This window comes from Arachis stenosperma, chromosome 6 (assembly GCF_014773155.1).
Source record: "Arachis stenosperma cultivar V10309 chromosome 6, arast.V10309.gnm1.PFL2, whole genome shotgun sequence".
Taxonomy (NCBI): Eukaryota; Viridiplantae; Streptophyta; class Magnoliopsida; order Fabales; family Fabaceae; genus Arachis; species Arachis stenosperma.
In genome coordinates, this window is record NC_080382.1 from 54,137,033 (window position 1) to 54,155,770 (window position 18,738).

At 39.1% G+C, this 18,738-nt stretch overlaps 1 non-coding gene across 1 annotated transcript; it reads right to left on the reverse strand.

Annotated features, from left to right (window-relative positions):
* Positions 1 to 4,448: 4,448 nt before the first annotated feature.
* LOC130938654 (small nucleolar RNA R71) lies at positions 4,449 to 4,552 on the reverse strand. Its single transcript, XR_009069812.1, has one exon. It is a non-coding gene; the product is annotated as a small nucleolar RNA R71 (small nucleolar RNA).
* Between the last annotated feature and the right edge of the window lie 14,186 nt (positions 4,553 to 18,738).

An 18,738-nucleotide genomic window follows, 5' to 3' on the forward strand; every position in this document is an offset into this window, starting at 1 on the left:
CGTGTCTGGCAGGTGTGTAGCAGCCGGAGCTGGTGTGTCCGACTTGTGGGACTGAGAATGCTGCTGATCCCTTGTCACCGAGGGGTGGGGGTACCTCCAAGGGACTCCGATGCTTAAGTTAGCAGGGGTATTAAACAGGTATTGAGTAGAATCAGAGTATGAGTTATACCTGGATGCTCCAGTTTATTTATAATGGTGAGATGTGACGTTCTTTAGATAAGATAAGTTAGTTATCTTATCTTATCTTATCTTTTGTCGAGGTCAGCTTATCTTCCATGGAACCGCCCTTATCTCTATAGGCTTGGGCTGCCCTTGGATTGGGATCGTATTCCTTGAGTTGGGCCCTTCTTTGGGCTTTCCTATCGATTTGGACCGAGTTCTTTGCGAAAAAGTCGGTCCGCTTGACCTAAAGAGGTCGGTCGCTTTGTCTGTAGACATCCCGGGTCGGACAGCTCGACCCAGGGTATGAACAGTGCCCCTGCTTGAGCTCGGTCTTTTTTTTTGTTGAGGTTGAGTCCTGGACTTCGGTCCTTCTTTGGTGAAGCCGAACTCAAGCATTTTGTCACTTCCTTTGTAGCAGCTTTTGAATGTAGAACTGATGAGCGGATAATTTATACGTTTTTTGGCATTGTTTTTAGGTATTTTTAGTAAGTTCAAGCTACTTTTAGGGATGTTTCCATTAGTTTTTATGTTAAATTCACATTTCTGGACTTTACTATGAGTTTGTGTGTTTTTCTGTGATTTCAGGTAATTTCTGGCTGAAATTGAGGGACTTGAGCAAAACTCTGAAAAAGGCTGACAAAAGGACTGCTGATGCTGTTGGAATCTGAGCTCCCTGCACTCAAAATGGATTTTCTGGAGCTACAGAACTCCAATTGGCGCGCTCTCAACGGCGTTGGAAGGTAGACATCCAGAGCTTTCCAGCAATATATAATAGTCCATACTTTATTCGGAAATTAACGACGTAACTTGGCGTTGAACGCCAAGTACATGCTGCTGTCTGGAGTTAAACGCCAGAAAAACGTCATGATCCGGAGTTGAACGCCCAAAACACGTCATAAATTGGAGTTCAACTCCAAGAGAAGCCTCAGCTCGTGGATAGATCAAGCTCAGCCCAAACATACACCAAGTGGGCCCCGGAAGTGGATTTATGCATCAATTACTTACTCATGTAAAACCTAGTAGCTAGTCTAGTATATATAGGACCTCTTACTATTGTATTAGACATCTTTGGTCTCAGTTTTGTTTTTTTCTTCATCTTAGGAGACTATTGATCACGTTTTGGGGGGCTGGCCATTCGGCCATGCCTGAACCTTTTACTTATGTATTTTCAACAGTGGAGTTTCTGCACACCATAGATTAAGGGTGTGGAGCTCTGCTGTACCTCAAGTTTCAATACAATTACTATTACCTTCTATTCAATTCTCTTTTATTCTTATTCCAAGATATACGTTGCACAACACTTTGATGAATGTGATGATCTGTGACACTCATCATCATTCTCACTTATGAACGCGCGTGATTGACAACCACTTCCGTTCTACCTTAGGCCGGGCGCATATCTCTTAGATTCCCCAACAGAATCTTCGTGGTATAAGCTAGATAGATGGCGGCATTCATGGAGATCCGGAAAGTCTAACCTTGTCTGTGGTATTCCGAGTAGGATCCTGGGAATCCGGAAAGTCTAACCTTGTCTGTGGTATTCCGAGTAGGATTCCGGTATTGAATGACTGTGACGAGCTTCAAACTCCTGAAGGATGGGCGTTAGTGACAGACGCAAAAGAATCATTGGATTCTACTTCAACCTGATTGAGAACCGACAGATGATTAGCCGTGCTGTGACAGAGCATTTGGACCATTTTCACTGAGAGGATGGGATGTAGCTATCAACCAAAGGTGATGCCTCCAGACGATTAGCCGTGCAGTGACAGCGCATAGGACCATTTTCCCGAGAGGATTAAAAGTAGCCATTGATGATAGTGATGCCCTACATACAGCTTGCCATGGAAAGGAGTAAGAAGGATTGGAAGAGCGAATAGTGAAGTAGAGTTTCAAGAGGAGCACAGCATCTCCATACGCTTATCTGAAATTCCCACTCTTGATTTACATAAGTATTTCTATCCCTTTTTATTTTCTTTTTACTATTAATTTTCGAAAACCAAAACTATTTAATCTGCCTAACTGAGATTTACAAGGTGACCATAGCTTGCTTCATACCAACAATCTCTGTGGGATCGACCCTTACTCGCGTAAGGTTTATTACTTGGACGACCCAGTACACTTGCTGGTTAGTTGAACGGAGTTGTGAATTCAAATAGAGCCAATTATTAAATTTCATACAAGTACAAAGACAATAGATCACAATTTCGTCCACCAAGTTTTTGGCGCCGTTGCCGGGGATTGTTGAGTTTGGACAACTGACGGTTCATCTTGTTGCTCAGATTAGGTAATTTTCTTTTCAAAAATCTTTTTCAAAATTTTTCTTTTATTTTTTGTTTTTCCAAAAATATTTTCGAAAAAAAATTAATAAAAATCCAAAAAAAAATTAGAAAATCATAAAAACCAAAAAATATTTTGTGTTTCTTGTTTGAGTCTTGAGTCAATTTTTAAGTTTGGTGTCAATTGCATGCTTTAAAAATCTTTTCTTGCATTTTTCGAAAAATCCATGCATTCATAGTGTTCTTCATGATCTTCAAGTTGTTCTTGATAAGTCCTCTTGTTTGATCTTGATGATTTCTTGTTTTGTGTCTTTAGTTGTTTTTCATATGCATTTTTTGTTTGTTAGAGTCCATGCATTAAAGATTTCTAAGTTTGGTGTCTTGCATGTTTTCTTTGAATAAAAAATTTTTCAAAATTATGTTCTTGATGTTCATCATGATCTTCAAAGTGTTCTTGGTGTTCATCTTGACATTCATAGCATTCTTACATGCATTCATTGTTTTGATCTAAAAATTTCATGTATTGAGTATTTTTGTTGTTTTTCTCTCTCATAATTAAAAATTCAAAAATCAAAAAAATATCTTTTCCTTATTTCCCTCCAAATTTTCGAAATTTTGGGTTGACTTGGTCAAAAATTTAAAAAAAAAAATTAGTTGTTTCTTACAAGTCAAGTCAAAATTTCAAATTTTAAAAATCTTATCTTTTCAAAATCTTTTTCAAAAATCATATCTTTTTCATTTTTTCTATTTTTCGAAAATTTCAAAAATCTTTTTCAAAATATTTTCAAAATCTTTTTCTTATCTTTATATCAAATTTTCGAAAATATGCTAACAATTAATGTGATTGGTTCAAAAATTTGAAGTTTGTTACTTTCTTGTTAAGAAAGGTTCAATCTTTAAGTTCTAGAATCTTATCTTGTAGTTTCTTGTTAGTAAAGTAAATAATTTCAAAATTTTTGAATTAAATCTTTTTATCTCTTATTTTATCTTCTTCTCAAAATTTTATCTTTTTCAAAATTTGATTTCAAAATATCTTATCTAACTTCTTATCTTCTTGTCTTTTTAAAATTTGATTTCAAATCTTTTTCAATCAACTAACTAACTTTTTGTTTGTTTCTTATCTTTTTCAAAACCACCTAACTACTTTTCCCTCTTCAATTTTCTAAAATATCTCTCTCTTTTTCAAAAATTCTTTTTAATTAACTAAATGTTTAATGTTTTAATTTTAATTACAATTTATCTCTAATTTTCAAAAATCACTAACCCCTTTTTAAAATTATTTTCGAAATTCTCTTTCTCTTTTCTTCTTTTATTTTATTATTTATTTACTAACACTTCTCTTCACCTCTCTTCATCTAAAAATCCGAACCATTCTTCTCCACTCTTTCCCCCCTTTCTTCTACTACTAACATAAAGGAATCTCTATACTGTGACATAGAGGATTCCTCTTTCTTTTCTTGTTTTCTTCTCTTTCATATGAGCAGGAACAGGGAAAAAGGCACTCTTGTTGAAATTGATCCAGAACCTGAAAGGACTCTGAAGAGAAAATTAAGAGAAACTAAATTACAATAATCCAGAAACAACCTTTCAGAAATTTTCGAACAAGAAAAGGAGATGGCAGCCGAAAATAATAATAATGCAAGGAGAATGCTTGGTGACTTCACAAAGCCAACGTCCAAGTTTGATGGAAGAAGCATCTCCATTCCTGCCATTGGAGCCAACAACTTTGAGCTTAAGCCTCAGCTAGTTGCCTTAATGTAACAAAACTGCAAGTTTTATGGACTTCCATTTGAAGATCCTTATCAGTTTTTAACTGAGTTCTTGCAGATCTGTGAGACTGTAAAGACGAATGGAGTTGATCCTGAAGTCTACAGACTCATGCTTTTCCCTTTTGCTGTAAGAGACAGAGCTAGAATATGGTTGGATTCACAACCTAAGTATAGCCTGGACTCCTGGGATAAGCTGGTCACAGCCTTCTTGGATAAATTCTTTCCTCCTCAAAAGCTGAGCAAGCTGAGAGTGGATGTTCAAACCTTCAAACAAAAAGATGGTGAATCCCTCTATGAAGCTTGGGAAAGATACAAGTAGCTGATCAAAAGATGTCCATCTGACATGTTTTTAGAATGGACCATATTAGATATATTCTATTATGGTCTATCTGAATTTTCGACAATGTCATTGGACCCTTCTGTAGGTGGATCTATTCACCTAAAGAAAACGCCTGAAGAGGCTCAAGAACTCATTGACATGGTTGCAAACAACCAATTCATGTACACTTCTGAGAGGAATTCCGTGAATAATGGGATACCTCAGAAGAAAGGAGTTCTTGAAATTGATGCTCTGAATGCCATATTGGCTTAGAATAAAGTGTTGACTCAACAGGTCAACATGATCTCTCAAAATCTGAATGGATGGTAACATGTATCCAACTGTACTAGAGAGGCAGCTTCTGAAGAAGCTTATGATCCTGAGAACCCTGCCATGGCAGAGGTTAATTACATGGGTGAACCTTATGGAAACACCTATAACTCATCATGGGGAAATCATCCAAATTTCTCATGGAAGGATCAACAAAAACCTCAACAAGGCTTTAACAATGGTGGACGCAATAGGCTGGGCAATAGCAAGCCATATCCATCATCTTCTCAGCAACAGACAGAGAATTCTGAACAAAACACTTCTAATTTAGCCAATATAGTCTCTGATCTGTCAAAGGCCACTTTCAGTTTCATGAATGAAACAAGATCCTCCATTATAAATTTGGAGGCACAAGTGGGCCAGCTGAGTAAGAAAGTCATTGAAACTCCTCCCAGTATTCTCCCAAGTAATACAGAAGAGAATCCAAAAGGAGAGTGCAAGGCCATTGATGTGATCAATGTGGCCGAATGCACAAGAGAGGAAGAGGACGAAAAGCCTAGTGAGGAAGACCTCCTGGGACGTCCCTCAAGCAAGAAGGAGTTTTCTATTAAGGATCCAAAGGAATCTGAGGCTCATATAGAGACCATAGAGATTCCATTAAATCTCCTTCTGCCATTCATGAGCTCTGAAGACTATTCTTCCTCTGAAGAGGATGAAGATGTGACTGGAGAGCAAGTTGCTCAATATTTAGGAGCTATCATGAAGCTGAATGCCAAGTTGTTTGGTAATGAGACTTGGGAAAGTGAACCTCCCTTGCTCATTAGTGAACTGGATACCTGGATTCAGAAACTCTACCTCAAAAGAAACAAGATCCTGGCAAGTTCCTAATACCTTGTGCCATAGGCACCATGACCTTTGAAAAAGCTCTGTGTGATCTGGGGTCAGGGATAAATCTTATGCCACTCTCTGTAATAGAGAAGCTGGGGATCATTGAGGTACAGCCTGCCTTGTTCTCATTACAATTGGCAGAGAAGTCATTAAGACAAGCTTATGGAATAGTAGAGGACGTGTTAGTAAAGGTTGAAGGCCTTTACATCCCTGCTGATTTCATAATCTTAGATACTAGGAGGGAAGAGGATGAATGCATCATCCTTGGAAGACCTTTCCTTGCCACAGCAGAAGCTGTGATAGATGTCAACAGAGGTGAATTAGTCATTCAATTGAATGGGGACTACCTTGTGTTTAAGGCACATGGCCATCCCTCTGTGACAAAAGAGAGTAAGCATGAAGAGCTTCTCTCAGTTCAGAGTCAAGAAGAGCCCCCACAGTCAAACTCTAGGTTTGGTGTTGTGAGGCCACAACCAAACTCTAAGTTTGGTGTTAAGATCCCATATCCAAACTCTAAGTTTGGTGTTGGGACTATACAACATTGACCTGATCACCTTGTGGCTCCATGAGAGCCACTGTCATGCTATTGACATTAAAGAAGCGCTTGTTGGGAGGCAACCCAATTTTATTTATCTAATTTTTATTTTATTGTTATTTTGTGTTTTATTAGGTACATGATCATGAGGAGTCACGAAAAAATCATAAAAATTAAAAACAGAATCAAAAACAGCAGAAGAAAAAAATCACACCCTGGAGAACGCACAGGCTGGCGTTCAACGCCAGTAAGATGCATCTGGCCGGCGTTCAACGCCAGAACAGAGCACCATTCTGGCGCTGTACGCCAGAAACAAGCAACATTCTGGCACTGAACGCCAGGAATGTGCCTGGAGAAGAAAAGCTGGCGCTGAACGCCAGTAACAAGCATGAAACTGGCGTTCAACGCCAGAAACATGCTTTACATGGGCGTTGAACGCCCAGAATGTGCACTAATGGGCGTTTAAATGCCAGAATGGTGTGTAAAGGCATTTTACATGCCTATTTGGTACAGGGATGGAATTCCTTGACACCTCAGGATCTGTGGACCTCACAGGATCCACCTACCTCGCCCTCTCTCTCTCCATTCATGGTCATCCCTTCTGTTTTTCATTCACCACTCACCTCTATCCACTCTTCCCCATAAACCCCACCCACCCTCAAAATAAAAAAACTCTTTCCCACCTATATAGCCGACTACACACGTGCCTCCATCTCCTCCATATCTTCTTCTTCTTCTTCATCTCTTCTTTCTTCTCTTGCTCGAGGGCGAGCAATTTTCTAAGTTTGGTGTGGTAAAAGCATAGCTTTTTGCTTTTCCATAACCATTAATGGCACCTAAGGCCAGAGACATCCAAAAAAAAAAGGAAAGACAAAAGCTTCCACCTCTGAGTCATGGGAGATGGAAAGACTCATGTAAAGGGTTTATAGCTCAGTGGTAGAACATGTGGCTGCAAATCAAGAGATCCTTGAGATACCTCAGGGGATAAATTGTCCTCCACACAAATATTGGAAGCAACTAAGGGTAGGAACACCAAAATTACTAGGAATCATTCAACAGAAGCAAGGAAGAGACATAGAGGAGCTCAAAGAGCACCATTGGACCTTCAAGAAGGCGCCACCCTCACTCAGGTGGATTCATTCCTTGTTCTTATTTCTTTCTGCTTTTCGGTTTTTAATGTTGTGTTTATCTATGTTTTGTGTCTTTACTTCATGATCATTAGTATGTAGTAACTATGCCTTAAAGCTATGAATAAATTCCATTAATCCTTCACCTCTCTTAAATGAAAAATGTTTTAATTCAAAAGAACAAGAAGTACATGAATTTCGAATTTATCCTTGAATTTAATTTAATTATACTGATGTGGTGACAATACTTTTTGTTTTCTGAATGAATGCTTGAACAGTGCATATGTCTTTTGATCTTGTTGTTTATGAATGTTAAAATTGTTGGCTCTTGAAAGAATGATGAACAAGGAGAAATGTTATTGACAATCTGAAAAATCATGAAATCGATTCTTGAAGCAAGAAAAAGTAGTGAATAGCAAAAGCTTGCGAAAGAAAAAAAAAATATGGCGAAAAAAAAAATAGAAAGAAAAAGAAAAAGCAAGCAGAAAAAGCCAATAGCCCTTAAAACCAAAAGGCAAGGGTAAAAAGGATCCAAGGCTTTGAGCATCAATGGATAGGAGGGCCCAAGGAAACAAAATCCAGGCCTAAGCGGCTAAATCAAGCTGTCCCTAACCATGTGCTTGTGTCATGAAGGTCCAAGTGAAAAGCTTGAGACTGAGTGGTTAAAGTCGTGATCCAAAGCAAAAAGAGTGTGCTTAAGAGCTCTGGACACCACTAACTAGGGACTCTAGCAAAGCTGAGTCACAATCTGAAAAGGTTCACCCAGTTATGTGTCTGTGGCATTTATGTATCCGGTGGTAATACTGGAAAACAAAGTGCTTAGGGCCACGGCCAAGACTCATAAGTAGCTGTGTTCAAGAATCAACATACTTAACTAGGAGAATCAATAACACTATCCAAAATTCTAAGTTCCTAGAGAAGCCAATCATTCAGAACTTCAAAGGAAAAAATGAGATGCCAAAACTGTTCAGAAGCAAAAAGCTACAAGTCCCGCTCATCTAATTATAATTAATATTCATTGATATTCTGGAATTTATAGTATATTCTCTTCTTTTTATCCTAATTGATTTTCAGTTGCTTGGGGACAAGCAACAATTTAAGTTTGGTGTTGTGATGAGCGGATAATTTATACGCTTTTTGGCATTGTTTTTAGGTAGTTTTTAGTAAGTTCAAGCTACTTTTACGGATGTTTCCATTAGTTTTTATGTTAAATTCACAATTCTGGACTTTACTATGAGTTTGTGTGTTTTTCTATTATTTCAGGTAATTTCTGGCTGAAATTGAGGAACTTGAGCAAAACTCTGAAAAAGGCTGACAAAAGGACTGCTGATGCTGTTGGAATCTGACCTCCCTGCACTCAAAATGAATTTTCTGGAGCTACAGAACTCCAATTGGTGCGCTCTCATCGGCGTTAGAAAGTAGACATCCAGAGCTTTCCAGAAATATATAATAGTTCATACTTTATTTGGAAATTAACGACGTAACTTGGCGTTGAACGCCAAGTACATGCTGCTGTCTGGAGTTAAACGCCAGAAAAACATCATGATCCGGAGTTGAACGCCCAAAACACGTCATAAATTGGAGTTCAACTCCAAGAGAAGCCTCAGCTCGTGGATAGATCAAGCTCAGCCCAAACATACACCAAGTGGGCCCCGGAAGTGGATTTATGCATCAATTACTTACTCATGTAAACCCTAGTAGCTAGTCTAGTATATATAGGACCTCTTACTATTGTATTAGACATCTTTGGTCTCAGTTTTGTTTTATTCTTCATCTTAGGAGACTATTGATCACGTTTTGGGGGGCTGGCCATTCGGCCATGCCTGAACCTTTTACTTATGTATTTTCAACAGTGGAGTTTCTGCACACCATAGATTAAGGGTGTGGAGCTCTGCTGTACCTCAAGTTTCAATACAATTACTATTACTTTCTATTCAATTCTCTTTTATTCTTATTCCAAGATATACGTTGCACAACACTTTGATGAATGTGATGATCCGTGACACTCATCATCATTCTCACTTATGAACGCGCGTGATTGACAACCACTTCCGTTCTACCTTAGGCTGGGCGCATATCTCTTAGATTCCCCAACAGAATCTTCGTGGTATAAGCTAGATAGATGGCGGCATTCATGGGGATCCAGAAAGTCTAACCTTGTCTGTGGTATTCCGAGTAGGATCCTGGGAATCCGGAAAGTCTAACCTTGTCTGTGGTATTCCGAGTAGGATTCCGGTATTGAATGACTGTGACGAACTTCAAACTCCTGAAGGCTGGGCGTTAGTGACAGACGCAAAAGAATCAATGGATTCTACTCCAACCTGATTGAGAACCGACAGATGATTAGCCGTGCTGTGACAGAGCATTTGGACCATTTTCACTGAGAGGATGGGATGTAGCTATCAACCAAGGGTGATGCCTCCAGACGATTAGCCGTGCAGTGACAGCGCATAGGACCATTTTCCCGAGAGGATTAAAAGTAGCCATTGATGATAGTGATGCCCTACATACAGCTTGCTATGGAAAGGAGGAAGAAGGATTGGAAGAGCGAATAGTGAAGCAGAGTTTCAAGAGGAGCACAGCATCTCCATACGCTTATCTGAAATTCCCACTCTTGATTTACATAAGTATTTCTATCCCTTTTATTTTCTTTTTACTATTAATTTTCGAAAACCAAAACTATTTAATCTTCCTAACTGAGATTTACAAGGTGACCATAGCTTGCTTCATACCAACAATCTCTGTGGGATCGATGATGAGCGGATAATTTATACGCTTTTTGGCATTGTTTTTAGGTAGTTTTTAGTAAGTTCAAGCTACTTTTAGGGATGTTTTCATTAGTTTTTATGTTAAATTCACATTTCTGGACTTTACTATGAGTTTGTGTGTTTTTCTGTGATTTCAGGTAATTTCTGGCTGAAATTGAGGGATTTGAGCAAAACTCTGAAAAAGGCTGACAAAAGGACTGCTGATGCTGTTGGAATCTGACATCCCTGCACTCAAAATGGATTTTCTGGAGCTTCAGAACTCTAAATGGCGCGCTCTCAACGGCTTTGGAAAGTAGACATCCAGGGCTTTCCAGCAATATATAATAGTCCATACTTTATTTGGAAATTGATGACGTAACATGGCGTTGAACGCCAAGTACATGCTGCTGTCTGGAGTTAAACGCCAGAAAAACGTCATGATCCGGAGTTGAGCGCCCAAAACACGTCATAACTCAGAGTTCAACTCCAAGAGAAGCCTCAGCTCGTGGATAGATCAAGCTCAGCCCAAACATACACCAAGTGGGCCCCGGAAGTGGATTTATGCATCAATTACTTACTCATGTAAACCCTAGGAGCTAGTTTATTATAAATAGAACATTTAACTATTGTGTTAGACATCTTTTGATCACTTTAGATCTGAAGAGCAGAGCTCTGGACGCCTAGTCCTTAGACCTTCATGGGGGCTGGCCATTCGGCCATGCCTGAACCTTTCACTTATGTATTTTCAACGGTGGAGTTTCTGCACACCATAGATTAAGGGTGTGGAGCTCTGCTGTACGTCAAGTATTAATGCAATTCTATTTTCTTCCATTCAATTCAACTTGTTCTTATTTCAAGATATACGTTGGACTTAACTTTGATGAATGTGATGATCCGTGACACTCATCATCATTCTCACTTGTGAACGCGCGTGATTGACAACCACTTCCGTTCTACCTTAGGCCGGGCGCATATCTCTTAGATTCCCCAACAGAATCTTCGTGGTATAAGCTAGATAGATGGCGGCATTTATGAGGATCCGGAAAGTCTCACCTTGTCTGTGGTATTCCGAGTAGGATCCTGGGAATCCGGAAAGCCTAACCCTGTCTGTGGTATTCCGAGTAGGATTCCGGTAATGAATGACTGTGACGTGCTTCAAACTTGCAAGTGCTGGGCGTTAGTGACAGACGCAAAAGAATCAAGGGATTCTATTCCAGTAGGAGCGGGAACCAACCAGTGATTAGCCGTGCTGTGACAGAGCGCGTGAGCGTAGTTTTCACTGCGAGGATGGGATGTAGCCTTCGGCCAATGTGATGCCTCCAGACGATTAGCCATGCGAGTGACAGCCGCAGAGGACCATTTTCCAGAGAGGATACAAAGTAGCCATCGTCGAACGGTGAACCCCTATACACAGCTTGCCATGGAAAGGAGTAAGAAGGATTGAGTTGAAGCAATAGGAAAGTAGGCGTTCTTGAGCCATACAGTATCTCCATTCGCTTATCTGAAATTCCCACCAATGAATCCGCATAAGTATTCTATCCCTTTTATTATTTCTTCTATTTTCTTATTTCTATTTTCGAAACCATAAACGAATTTAATCTGCCTAACTGAGATTTACAAGGTGACCATAGCTTGCTTCATACCAACAATCTCTGTGGGATCGACCCTTACTCGCGTAAGGTTTATTACTTGGACGACCCAGTACACTTGCTGGTTAGTTGAACGGAGTTGTGAATTCAACTGGTGCCACAATAATGATTTCATACAAATACAAAAGAATATGGATCACAATTTCGTCCACCAAGTTTTTGGCGCCGTTGCCGGGGAACAATTAATTTCGAACAACAATTCAAACAATTGTTTCCAACCCACAATGGTACCAAGTTTTTAATCCGGCAACAACACCAAGTTTTTGGCGCCGTGCCGGGGATTGTTCGAGTATGGACAACTGACGGTTCATCTTGTTGCTCAGATTAGGTAATTTTCTTTTCAAAAATCTTTTTCAAAATTTTTCTTTTCTTTTTCGTTTTTATCAAAAATATTTTCGAAAAAAATTAAAAATCCAAAAAAAAAAATTAGAAAATCATAAAAATAAAAAATATTTTGTGTTTCTTGTTTGAGTCTTGAGTCAATTTTTAAGTTTGGTGTCAATTGCATGCTTTAAAAATCTTTTCTTGCATTTTTCGAAAACCCCATGCATTCATAGTGTTCTTCATGAACTTCAAGTTGTTCTTGATAAGTCCTCTTGTTTGATCTTGATGTTTTCTTGTTTTGTGTTGTTTGTTGTTTTTCATGTGCATCTTTGCATTCATATTTTCCATGCATTAAAGATTTCTAAGTTTGGTGTCTTGCATGTTTTCTTTGCATCAAAAATTTTTCAAAATTATGTTCTTGATGTTCATCATGATCTTCAAAGTGTTCTTGGTGTTCATCTTGACATTCATAGTGTTCTTGCATGCATCTTGTGTTTTGATCCAAAATTTTCATGTTTTGGGTCATTTGTGTTTTTCTCTCATCATAAAAAAATTTAAAAAATCAAAAAAAATATCTTTTCCTTTTTTATCTCCTAATTTTCGAAAATTTGAGTTGACTTAGTCAAAAATTTTAAAAATTAGTTGTTTCTTACAAGTCAAGTCAAAATTTCAATTTTAAAAAAATCTTATCTTTTCAAAATCTTTTTCAAAATTCATATCTTTTTCATTTTTTTTATTATTTTCGAAAAGTTTAAAAATTATTTTTCAAAAATCTTTTCCTTATCTTTACATCATATTTTTGAAAATACACTAATAATTAATGTGATTGGTTCAAAAATTTGAAGTTTGTTACTTTCTTGTTAAGAAAGGTCCAATCTTTAAGTTCTAGAATCTTATCTTGTAGTTTCTTGTTAGTGAAGTAAATAATTTCAAAATTTTTGAACTAAATCTTTTTATCTTTTATTTGATCTTTTTCAAAATATTTTATCTTTTTCAAAATTTGATTTCAAAATATCTTATCTAACTTGCTATCTTCTTATCTTTTTCAATTTTGATTTCAAATCTTTTTCAATCAACTAACTAACTTCTTGTTTGTTTCTTATCTTTTTCAAAACCACCTAACTACTTTTCCCTCTCTAATTTTCGAAAATATCTCATCCCTTTTTCTAAAATTCTTTTTAATTAACTAATTGTTTCATGTTTTAATTTTAATTACATTTTATCTCTAATTTTCAAAAATCACTAACCCCTTTTTAAAATTATTTTCGAAATTCTCTTTCTCTTTTCTTCCTCTATTTAATTATTTATTTACTAACAATTCTCTTCACCTCTCTTCATCCATAAATCCGAATCTCCTTCTTCATTCTTCTACCCCTTTCTTCTTCTACTAACACAAAGGAATCTCTATACTGTGACATAGAGGATTCCTCTTCTTTTCTTGTTTTCTTCTCTTTCATATGAGCAGGAACAAGGATAAAGGCACTCTTGTTGAAATTGATCCAGAACCTGAAAGGACTCTGAAGAGAAAATTAAGAGAAGCTAAATTACAACAATCCAGAAACAACCTTTCAGAAATTTTCGAACAAGAGAAGGAGATGGCAGCCGAAAATAATAATATTGCAAGGAGAATGCTTGGTGACTTCACAAAGCCAACGTCCAAGTTTGATGGAAGAAGCATCTCCATTCCTGCCATTGGAGCCAATAACTTTGAGCTAAAACCCCAGCTTGTTGCCTTAATGCAACAAAACTGCAAGTTTTATGGACTTCCATCTGAAGATCCCTATCAGTTTTTAACTGAGTTCTTGCAGATCTGTGAGACTGTAAAGATGAATGGAGTTGATCCTGAAGTCTACAGACTCATGCTTTTCCCTTTTGCTGTAAGAGACAGAGCTAGAATATGGTTGGATTCACAACCTAAGGATAGCCTGGACTCCTGGGATAAGCTGGTCACAGCCTTCTTGGATAAATTCTTTCCTCCTCAAAAGCTGAGCAAGCTGAGAGTGGATGTCCAAACCTTCAAACAAAAAGATGGTGAATCCCTCTATGAAGCTTGGGAAAGATACAAGCAGCTAACCAAAACATGTCCATCGGACATATTTTCAGAATGGACCATATTAGATATATTCTATTATGGTCTCTCTGAATTTTCGAAAATGTCATTGGACCATTCTGCAGGTGGATCTATTCACCTGAAGAAAACACCTGAAGAGGCTCAAGAACTCATTGACATGGTTGCAAACAACCAATTCATGTACATTCTGAGAGGAATTCCGTGAATAATGGGATACCTCAAAAGAAATGTGTTCTTGAAATTGATGCTCTGAATGCCATATTGGCTCAGAACAAAGTGTTGACTTAACAGGTCAACATGATATCTCAAAATCTGAATGGATGGCAACATGCATCCAACAGTACTAGAGAGGCAGCTTCTGAAGAAGTTTATGATCCTGAGAACCCTGCCATGGCAGAGGTTAGTTACATGGGTGAACCTTATGGAAACACCTATAACTCATCATGGAGAAATCATCCAAATTTCTCATGGAAGGATCAACAAAAACCTCAACAAGGTTTTAACAATGGTGGACGCAATAGGCTGAGCAATAGTAAGCCATATCCATCATCTTCTCAGCAACAGACAGAGAATTCTGAACAAAACACTTCTAATTTAGCCAATATAGTCTCTGATCTGTCAAAGGCCACTTTCAGTTTCATGAATGAAACAAGATCCTCCATTAGAAATCTGGAGGCACAAGTGGGCCAGCTGAGTAAGAAAGTCATTGAAACTCCTCCCAGTATTCTCCCAAGCAATACAGAAGAGAACCCAAAAGGAGAGTGCAAGGCCATTGATATACTCAACATGGCCGAATGCACAAGGGAGGAGAAGGACGAAAATCCTAGTGAGGAAGACCTCCTGGGACGTCCCTCAAGCAAGAAGGAGTTTCCTATTAAGGATCCAAAGGAATCTGGGGCTCATATAGAGACCATAGAGATTCCATTAAATCTCCTTCTGCCATTCATGAGCTCTGAAGACTATTCATCCTCTGAAGAGGATGAAGATGTGACTGGAGAGCAAGTTGCTCAATACTTAGGAGCTATCATGAAGCTGAATGCCAAGTTGTTTGGTAATGAGACCTGGGAAAGTGAACCTCCCTTGCTCATTAGTGAACTGGATTCTTGGATTCAGAAAACTCTACCTCAAAAGAAACAAGATCCTGGCAAGTTCTTAATACCTTGCACCATAGGCACCATGAACTTTGCAAAAGCTCTGTGTGATCTGGGGTCAGGGATAAATCTTATGCCACTCTCTGTAATGGAGAAGCTGGGGATCATTGAGGTACAGCCTGCCTTGTTCTCATTACAATTGGCAGACAAGTCATTGAGACAAGCTTATGGGTTAGTAGAGGACGTGCTAGTAAAGGTTGAAGGCCTTTACATCCCTGCTGATTTCATAATCCTAGACACTAGGAAGGAAGAGGATGATTGCATCATCCTTGGAAGACCTTTCCTAGCCACAGCAGGAGCTGTGATAGATGTCAACAGAGGTGAATTAGTCCTTCAATTGAATGGGGACTACCTTGTGTTTAAGGCACATGGCCATCCCTCTGTGACAAAAGAGAGTAAGCATGAAGAGCTTCTCTCAGTTCAGAGTCAAGAAGAGCCCACACAGTCAAACTCTAAGTTTGGTGTTGTGAGGCCACAACCAAACTCTAAGTTTGGTGTTAAAATCCTATATCCAAACTCTAAGTTTGGTGTGGACAACTATACAACATTGTCCTGATCACCTTGTGGCTCCATGAGAGCCACTGTCAAGCTATTGACATTAAAGAAGCGCTTGTTGGGAGGCAACCCAATTTTATTTATCTAATTTTTATTTTATTGTTATTTTGTGTTTTATTAGGTACATGATCATGAGGAGTCACGAAAAATTCATAAAAATTAAAAACAGAGTCAAAAACAGCAGAAGAAAAATTTTCACCCTGGAGGACGCACAGGCTGGCGTTCAACGCCAGTAAGGTGCATCTGGCCGGCGTTCAACGCCAGAACAGAGCACCATTCTAGCGCTGATCGCCAGAAACAAGCAACATCCTGGCGCTGAACGCCAGGAATGTGCCCAGAGAAGAAAAGCTGGCGTTGAACGCCAGTAACAAGCATGAAACTGGCGTTCAACGCCAGAAACATGCTTTACATGGGCGTTGAACGCCCAGAACGTGCACCAATGGGCGTTTAAACGCCAGAATGGTGTACCAAGGCATTTTACATGCCTATTTGGTGCAGGGATGGAATTCCTTGACACCTCAGGATCTGTGGACCCCACAGGATCCCCACCTAACATATTCCCACCTTACCTTTTAATCCTAATCACACTCCCCTATTCCCCATGCCACACTTCCCAACACTCTTCACCAATCACCTCAATTCCTCTTCCCAATTACCCCATTCACCACTCACATCCATCCACTCTTCCCCACAAACCCCACCTACCTTCAAAAATTCAAAACCATTTTCCCACCCATTCCCACCCAAAATGGCAGAAACCAAACCCCCCTCTCCCTATAAAAACCCTTCCATTCTACTTCATTTTTCACACAACACAACCCCTTCTTCTTCACTTGGCCGAACCTTCACCTCTCCCTCTCTACCATCTTCTCTTCTTCTTCTCCTTCTCTTCTTTCTTTTATTGCTCGAGGGCGAGCAATATTTTAAGTTTGGTGTGGTAAAAGCATAAGCTTTTTGTTTTTCCATTACCATCAATGGCATCTAAGGCCGGAGTATCCTCTAGAAAAGGAAAAGGGAAGACAAAAGCTTCCACCTCCGAGTCATGGGAGATGGAAAGATTCATCTCCAAGAGCCATCAAGACCACTTCTATGATGTTGTGGCAAAGAAGAAGGTGATCCCTGAGGTCCCTTTCAAGCTCAAAAAAAATGAGTATCCGGAGATCCGACATGAAGTCCGAAGAAGAGGTTGGGAAGTCTTAACCAACCCCATGCAACAAGTCAGAATCTTAATGGTTCAAGAGTTCTATGCCAATGCATGGATCACTAGGAACCATGATCAAGGTATGAACCCGAGTCCAAAGAATTATCTCACAATGGTTCGGGGGAAATACTTGGATTTTAGTCCGAAAAATGTGAGGTTGGCGTTTCACTTGCCCATGATGCAAGGTGATGAACGCCCCTACACTAGAAGGGTCAACTTTGATCAAAGTTTGGACCAAGTCCTTATGGACATATGTGTGGAAGGAGCTCAGTGGAGGAGAGACTCCAAAGGCAAGCCAGTCCAACTAAGAAGACTGGACCTCAAGCCTGTGGCTAGAGGATGGTTGGAGTTCATTCAACGCTCCATCATTCCTACTAGCAACCGATCTGAAGTTACTGTGGATCGGGCCATCATGATTCATGCCATCATGATTGGAGAGGAAGTAGAAGTTCATGAGGTCATCTCCAATGAAATCTACAAAATAGCCGACAAGTCCTCACCTATGGCACGGCTAGCTTTTCCTCACCTTATTTGCCATCTGTGTTACTCAGCTGGAGTTATCATAGAAGGAGACATCCTCATTGAAGAGGATAAGCCCATCACCAAGAAGAGGATGGAGCAAGCAAGAGAAGCCCCTCACGGTTCTCAAGAGATGCATGAGGAAGCTCATCATCAAGAAATCCCTGAGATGCCTCAAGGGATGCACTTTCCTCCCAACAACTATTGGGAGCAACTCAATACCTCCTTAGAAGATTTGAGCCACAATGTGGAACAATTAAGGGTGGAACATCATGAGCACTCCATCATTCTCCAAGAAATAAGAGAAGACCAAAGAGCAATGAGGGAGGAGCAACAAAGGCAAGGAAGGGACATAGAAGAGCTTAAGGACATTGTTGGACCTTCAAGAAGAAGACGCCACTAGAGGTGGATTCATTCCTTGTTCTTTATTTCTCTCTGCTTTTCGGTTTTTAATATTGTGTTCATCTATGTTTTGTGTCTTTATTTCATGATCATTAGTATGTAACCATGCCTTAAAGCTATGAATAAATTCCATTAATCCTTCACCTCTCTTAAATGAAAAATGTTTTAATTCAAAAGAACAAGAAGTACATGAATTTCGAATTTATCCTTGAATTTAATTTAATTATATTGATGTGGTGACAATACTTTTTGTTTTCTGAATGAATGCTTGAACAGTGCATATTTTTGATCTTGTTGTTTATGAATGTTAAAATTGTTGGCTCTTGAAAGAATGATGAACAAAGAGAAATGTTATTGATGATCTGAAAAATCATGAAATTGATTCTTGAAGCAAGAAAAAGCAGTGAAAAAGCAAAAGCTTGTAAAAAAAATAGAAAGAAAAAGAAGGAGCAGTAGAAAAAGCCAATAGCCCTTAAAACCAAAAGGCAAGGGTAAAAAGGATCCAAGGCTTTGAGCATCAATGGATAGGAGGGCCCAAGGAAATAAAATCCAGGCCTAAGCGGCTAAATCAAGCTGTCCCTAACCATGTGCTTGTGTCATGAAGGTCCAAGTGAAAAGCTTGAGACTGAGTGGTTAAAGTCGTGATCCAAAGCAAAAAGAGTGTGCTTAAGAGCTCTGGACACCACTAACTGGGGACTCTAGCAAAGCTGAGTCACAATCTGAAAAGGTTCACCCAGTTATGTGTCTGTGGCATTTATGTATCCGGTGGTAAT